The 7,763-nt window shown below is 42.0% G+C and overlaps 1 pseudogene; it reads right to left on the reverse strand.

Moving 5' to 3' along the window:
* Positions 1 to 5,477: 5,477 nt before the first annotated feature.
* LOC136319399 (zinc finger CCHC domain-containing protein 10 pseudogene) lies at positions 5,478 to 6,045 on the reverse strand (annotated as a pseudogene).
* Between the last annotated feature and the right edge of the window lie 1,718 nt (positions 6,046 to 7,763).

Consider the following 7,763-nt stretch of genomic DNA (forward strand, 5'->3'; position numbering starts at 1 on the left):
ATTTGATTCAGACAGTAATGAAACAACGGAGACAACTGGTGGGCCATTAGCTTTAATCCTAGCTTGTACCTGGCAGGCGAGAAATACACACAGTGGGAAAATACTTCCCTTTCCATTCAGGGCTCCCAAAGCCACTGACTCATCTGAGCATTCCTAGAATCAAAGGCCCCAACAGCCTTATTCACCTCTGTTCCCCATGTTCTTCTCTCTACACCAACTCTGCACAAACTGGCTACTTCTTTAGCACTCCGCCATCTTGGCTGCTTCTCGCCGGTTTTAACCCTGAACTTGCCTTCTCAAGGCACATATGGGAGTTGATGCTTCCTGCTCCTCCCCCTTTCTCTCTCTCTCCTCTCTCTCTTACTCTCTCTCCTCTCTAAAATGAATAAATAAATAATAATTTAAAAAAAGAAAAAAATACATTCATAAACCTTTTAGTGTCTATCTCTCCTCCTTTGCCTAGAGGTACATGTTAATCTCAGGATCCCAGGAAGGGAGGGAGAGCCAAAATCAGTGTAGGGTGGTATGTAAATTTTGTCTCCTATTGAAAGGGAAAGGAAGTTCGTCAGACAACCTTAATCCTTTCAGAGAACTAAAACTGAATGACCCAGTTGTCCTTGTAAATCAGGAGACTTCTATATTCTTTTCCCTCCATTTTCCAAAGAAAGGATGGGACAGAAAGCCTGACTTTTCCTCTTTAAAATAGCGTTACCAATACTAAGTTTTACAGTTCTTTGGCACCTACCACAATGTAAGCATAATTACAATATAAAATATTACAAGTGTTGGCCTGACCTGTGGTGGCGCAGTGGGATAAAGTGTCGACCTGGAACACTGAGGTCGCCGGTTTGAAACCTTGGGCTTGCCTGGTCAAGGCACATATGGGAGTTGATGCTTCTTGCTCCTCCCCCTTCTCTCTCTCTCTGTCTCTCTCTCTCACTCCTCTCTCTCTAAAAAAATCAATAAATAAAATATTTAAAAAAATAAAAAAATAAAATATTACAAGTGTTTTTGGGCAGATAAAATATATTATGCTCACTTTGTTAAAGATGGCGCTGCCCACATGAAAGCCAGTCTCCCAGGTGATGATATTAGTTGCCCTTATGCTTGGAATGGGCGTAATTATATTAATGTGTGTTGGGGGCAGGCTGTGGGCAGGCAGGATTTTTTTTTTTTTGTGAACATAAACTGTTAAGTTTTATTTGATTGCAAGTGATGTAACCTATGTACACATTTTTTTCTCTTCTAAGTTCTTTAACTGCTAAAATTGCCCTTAAAGAGATTGTTAATCCAAATTCGGAGGGACCCGAATTATGGAAGACAGGAGAAAGGTTCCTCGTTTACACATTAAAGCTTTATTGTCTAGCCTGACCTGTGGTGGCGCAGTGGATAAAGCATCAACCTGGAAATGCTGAGGTCGCCGGATCGAAACCCTGGGCTTGCCTGGTCAAGGCACATATGGGAGTTGATGCTTCCAGCTCCTCCCCCGTGTCTCTCTCTCTCTCTCTCTCCTCTCTAAAATGAATAAATAAAATAAAAATTAGAATCTCCACAATCCATTTAAAAAAAAAAAAAAAAGCTTTATTGTCTAGCTTGGCCAAGCGGCGGGAACTCGGACAGAAGTCTGACGGAGAGCGCGCTGGCCCTTTGTTCTATTTAGTTTTTATAGTTTTGTAAGTGGGAAGTACAGAAGCAAAAATTGCAATTAGGAGCCCCTAACCGCTATTGGTTATAGTCATATGTCCTTTAACATGATAGGACCACGTTCAATTTGCAAACCATACATCACTTTGGAGAAAACAAAATTTACAAGTCAACACAATGGTAGAAAGATATCTCTTGACATATTAAAAGGCCTTCCTATATTTTCTAGTGTTCATCTGCCATCTCTCTGTCCAGAGTCAGAGGTATTAACCACATGCATTTACATAAGAGAGGTAGTTTCCGTGGGGACAAATGCCCGCAAATGGCTCATAGTTATAAGAAAAGGTTTATTTTGGCTTTTCCCTTCCTGCACCTGGCTAGCCATTCACTCCTTTCCCCAGAGGTGTGGTGGAATGTCAGGGAATCTATGCTTTCCTTCCCTTTTCATTTACAATACAATGGCAAGAGCCATCCTGGTTATGCCAATCACACAGTACAGAGACTATTCTCACAATTTCTCGACACACCTTAACCCAAATTAATAAAATGTTCTCCAAGCCTCCTAAAATATTAATATTAATTCTGTAGCCTTTGGTACTTTACAACACCTGCGGGTGAAATGGCTCAGTGGCTCCTCAAGATCACACTGTAAAATGTGTTTACTAATTTATTAAAATTTCTTGTCAATTGATGCATTCTGTGTGGAGTCTTTGAAGGATGTTTTGTTTATTTATTTATTTTTTTTGTTTTTTGTTTTTTTTTCATTTTTCCAAAGCTGGAAATGGGGAGGCAGTCAGACAGACTCCTGGATGCACCCGACCAGGATCCACCCAGCATGCCCACCAGGGGGCGATGTTCTGCCCCTCTGGGGCGTCGCTCTGTTGCATCCAGAGCCATTCCAGTGCCTGAGGCAGAGGCCACAGAGACATCCCCAGCGCCGGGTCCATCTTTGCTCCAGTGGAGCCTCGGCTGTGGGAGGGGAAGAGAGAGACAGAGAGGAAGGAGAGGGGGAGGGGTGGAGAAGCAGATGGGCGCTTCTCCTGTGTGCCCTGGCCGGGAATCGAACCTGGGACTTCTGCACGCCAGGCCGACGCTCTACCACTGAAAGCAGATGGTTCTGTAGAACTTACAGGTAATTGCAGGCTCCTTAAAGTCACAACATACTGGCCCTGGCCAGTTGGCTCAGTGGTAGAGCATGCAGGAGTCTGTCTGACTGTCTCTCCCGGTTTCCAGCTTCGGAAAAATACAAACAAACAAAAAAAAGTCACAACATACATATATTTCAACAATTAAGTAGAAACCTATTTTCATTTAAAGTAACTTTCTCTCACTTTCTCATAAAAATATAAAAAAAGACAACATTCATAGTTGTCAACCTATATTGAACCCAAGTCAAGATTTCTCTACAAATATCTTTCCAAGAAGTATAAAAGACATCACAGAATAATGTGTGGTTAAACTAAATAATCTCACCACAGCAGAGTAATTTACTTTTTTTTTTTTTTTTTTTTTTTTTAAGGATCAATCTTTTTTTTTTATTTTTTTTTATTTTTATTTATTCATTTTTAGAGAGGAGAGAGAGACAGAGAGGGAGAGAGGGAAGAGAGAGACAGAGAGAGAGAGAGAAGGGGGGAGGAGCTGGAAGCATCAACTCCCATATGTGCCTTGACCAGGCAAGCCCAGGGTTTCGAAACGGCGACCTTAGCATTTCCAGGTCGATGCTTTATCCACTGCGCCACCACAGGTCAGGCAAATTTACTTTTAAGAAATATTGTGTGACCTGTGGTGGCACAGTGGATAAAGCGTCGACCTGGAAATGCTGAGGTCGCCGGTTCGAAACCCTGGGCTTGCCTGGTCAAGGCACATATGGGAGTTGATGCTTCCAGCTCCTCCCCCCTTCTCTCTCTCTCTCTCCTCTCTAAAAATGAATAAATAAAATAAAAAATTAAAAATTAAAAAAAAAAGAAATATTGTGCAGTATTGTTTAATCTTTCATGCTAGATTTCAAGTGTGTATGTGCTATGTTAACACACCAAATCAATCCAAGTCTTTCATAGTTATGCAATAGACTGTTGTATATGACCAATTACCACACAAACTGCCCTTCTGCATTTGCAAAAATGGTAAAAGGCAATCTTCATGAAAGCTTTAAAAAATCTTAATAAAATACAACCAACACCGCCCTAATTCTCTGTAAAAATTACCTTTCTTCCTCCTTTTTCCCCTCTTTGAATTGTACCTTTTATAGCATATCAACAGAGATATTCATATCACTTTACTTTAAATTTTTTTTTTTTTAATTCATTTTAGAGATGAGAGGGAGAGAAAGAGAGAGAAAGGGGGAGGAGCTGGAAGCATCAACTTCCATATGTGCCTTGACCAGGCAAGCTTAGGGTTTCAAACCAGAGACCTCAGCATTTCTAGGTCGACGCTTTATCCACTGTGCCACCACAGGTCAGGCTTCATATCACTTTAACTTATTAGCCTTTAAATGTTTTCTTTCCTGATACACTGAATTAATCAAAAGGCACAAAAATTCCTAAGTAGTTCCAGAATTTTTTTTTTTTTTTTTCTGAAGCTGGAAACAGGGAGAGACAGTCAGACAGACTCCCGCATACGCCCTACCGGGATCCACCTGGCACGCCCACCAGGGGCGAGGCTCTGCCCACCAGGGGGCGATGCTCTGCCCATCCTGGGCGTCGCCATGTTGCGACCAGAGCCACTCTAGCGCCCGAGGCAAAGGCCACAGAGCCATCCCCAGCTCCCGGGCCATCTTTTGCTCCAATGCAGCCTTGGCTGCGGGAGGGGAAGAGAGAGACAGAGAGGAAGGCGCAGCGGAGGGGTGGAGAAGCAAATGGGCGCTTCTCCTGTGTGCCCTGGCCGGGAATCGAACCCGGGTCCTCCGCACGCTAGGCCGACGCTCTACCGCTGAGCCAACCGGCCAGGGCAGTTCCAGAATTTTTGCTCATTTTAAAATTCCTCTAGAATGATGTTTCTCAAATAAGTATCACTAGAAGAACCAGAAGAAAATGAATGATACAACACAATAACTTGAAACTTGTACCATTAAAAAAAGGAAGAAATATATTAATAGGTTCCTTGAACTTTTCACTTAGGACAAGAAGTCAAAATAACTTTCTGAACATAAACATAAAAATAGAGCACATTTATAAACAGTAGGAAAACTCCTAACCTTATAACAATGATGTATTAAATCTGACATAATAACACACAGCCAAAAGCATTAGAAATTCACTGCCAAATAGTCTGATGCATTATCCTGAAGATATGCCTGATACATAACATTAACATATAACAAAGTACAGCATTTATTTCACAGGTTGAAAGACAAGTTTTATCACAAAAACAGATTTACTGGATTTCAGCTTTTGATTAAGAGTTAGAGATACATTTTTTAAAAATTTTTATTTTTATTTATTCATTTTAGAGAGGAGGGGGGGGAGAGAGAGAGAGAGAGAGAGAGAGAGGAGAGAGAGAGACAGGGAGGAGGAGCTGGAAGCATCAACTCCCATATGTGCCTTGACCAGGCAAGCCCAAGGTTTCGAACCGGCGACCTCAGCATTTCCAGGTTCATGCTTTATCCACTGCACCACCACAGGTCAGGCCTAGAGATATATTTTAAAGATAAAAAAGAAAAACAAGATTCACCCTTACAATAAAAAAGTATATATATATAAAATCCATTATTATCACTTCTTATGCTCTTATAATGTAAGACATTTAGAAACTTTTGAGCTTTCAAAATTTTGGCCAGTTAATCTATTTGGCTTTAACATAGTCTAAATTCCCTTTTGAGAATCAAATTGAAGTTTTCAGTCCATCAGTCCAACAAGGGTGGGGTGATCCTTTTTCTTTTTCTTTGGTGGTTCATCTCGGAGCTGCTGTCCCTGCTGGTGCTGCTGCTACTGGAAGAGCTGGAATCTGAGTCTGAATCCGAGGATGAGGAAGAGCTTGTGGAGGAAGCTGAAAGATGACGAACTGGAGGAGCTGTCATCAGTGTCACTGTCCTCAGAGGAGGATGAGGTAGACGTTTCTTCACTCTCTGATGAAGAATTCCTGGCTGAACTGTCACTGCTATTGCTACTGGAACTGGTCACACTCTTAGACCTTTTTTTCTTGGTCTTTCTTTCTGCATTAGTTTCTCCAATGCTTTGTTGTAACCATAATGTATTTTCTTTTTCTTTTAAAGCTTTCTTTAATTCTGCTGTTCTTGAAGGCCTATGTAGGTATTTTCTTTTTCCTGTGCATTCATAAGTCCAATGTCCAAATTCCAAGCATTTCTGACATCTTACGTGTTGCTTATTTGCTTCAGCTCGTCTCCGGGCTATGAGCTGATGCATGGGAGTCTCCATCTTAGTGCAGCCGAGGCAGGCAGGATTCTTGTGGCCTGGGGCTTGGTTTTAGGACTAAGCCTTTCCCACCCTTTTTGAAGTGGGGTGGTGAAATCCCATCATGCCCCAGATAAGTAACTTTGTATTAGAGACTTCCCTATTCTGTATATTGGATTAAAGGTTTTGATTTCTGCACTATAAAATGGGGGCAGACCGGGAGCTTGCTCTCTCAGGTCCTGAGATTAGCATTAGAGGAGAGAGCAGAGAGGAGAGCAGAGAAAGGCCATGTGGAGGAGGCCAGGAGAAGCAGCCATGATGGTAGAGTGCTGAGTGAGAAGCCAGTTTGTGCAGGGAGAAGGGAGGAGATGGGGAACAGAGGTGAATAAGGCTGGTGAGCTAGAAACCTTTGATTCTAGGAAACTCGGATAAGTCAGTAGCTTTGTAAGCACTGAATGTGAGTGGGTTTTGGAGCTCAGTGTGTGTTTATACTTGACTGCCGGGTGCAAGCTAGGATTAAAGATGATGGCTCACCAGTTTTTAGCTCCATTGTTTCTTTACTGACTGTCTGAATCCAATGTGAACCTGCATGGGCCAGATGGCTGTAATGGTGGCCCTGGCTACTGCAAGTGGTTGTTTTTTTTTTACAAGTGTTTTTATTTCGCATTTATCATATAGTGTATTACTGTTGCTGTAAATAAAATGTTTCTTTTATTTACAATATTGTTTTCTTCCATTTATTTTTGTCCTTTTCATTGTAAAAAAGTTGGTCACCTTATATTGGATAAGGCAAAAGAAGGGGCTCAGAGACTATATGGAGAAAGGCCAAATGGGGTCCCTGACCCAAATCAGGCAATACCTTTAACTGAGCTTGACTAGGACCCTAATAAGAATGGATTTCCTCTCCTGAGCATTATAAAAGGCATCCTTGAAGGTCTGAAGAAAGGAGTCCTAAAATAGAAAAGTCTGAATATGGTACAGGCAGTACAACAAAAACCCTTTCTTTCCCTCTTTCTTTCTTTCTTTCTTTTTTTTTTCTTTCTTTCTTTTATTCTTTCTTTCTTTCTCTCTCTCTCTCTCCCTCCCTTTCTCTCTCTCTCCCTTTCTTTCTTTCTTTCTTTCTTTCTTTCTTTCTTTCTTTCTTTCTTTCTTCTTGTGACAGAGACAGAAAGGGATATATAGGGACAGACAGGAAGGGAGAGAGATGAGAAGCATCAATTCTTCATTACGGCGTCTTAGTTGTTCATTGATTGCTTTCTCATATGTGCCTTGACCGTAGGGCTACAGCAGACCAAGTGACCCCTTGCCAAGTGACCTCTTGCTCAAGCCAGCTACCAGGGTTCAGGTTATGATTCCACAATCAAACTGGTGACCTCGGGGTTTCGAACCTGGGACCTCAGCATCCCAGGCCAACACTATCCACTGCACCACCACCAGTCAGGCTAGACTTTTTGATTGATACCAGAATGACAGGTTCTGTGCCCAATGAACCTCTGAATCCTCATGGCAGGCTGACTGTAAGTGGAATTTGTAGGAGTAGCTAAAGGAAATGATCTGGCCAGTGGAGCAGAGAAAGAGACTGCTAAGGAAACAGTTATAATGCCTTTGATACCTCTTCTAGATTTGTCACATTTGACCCTGAATATTTGACTGCAGACTTAAAGAGAGCTAAGAGCTGGGACTTTGATGAAGAGGGCCGTGGTAGTAGATGGAGACAGAATAAGAAAGGAATTATACTGCCTGACCTGTGGTGGCGCAGTGGGTAAAGCG

Source organism: Saccopteryx bilineata, chromosome 1 (genome assembly GCF_036850765.1).
Source record: "Saccopteryx bilineata isolate mSacBil1 chromosome 1, mSacBil1_pri_phased_curated, whole genome shotgun sequence".
NCBI lineage: Eukaryota > Metazoa > Chordata > Mammalia > Chiroptera > Emballonuridae > Saccopteryx > Saccopteryx bilineata.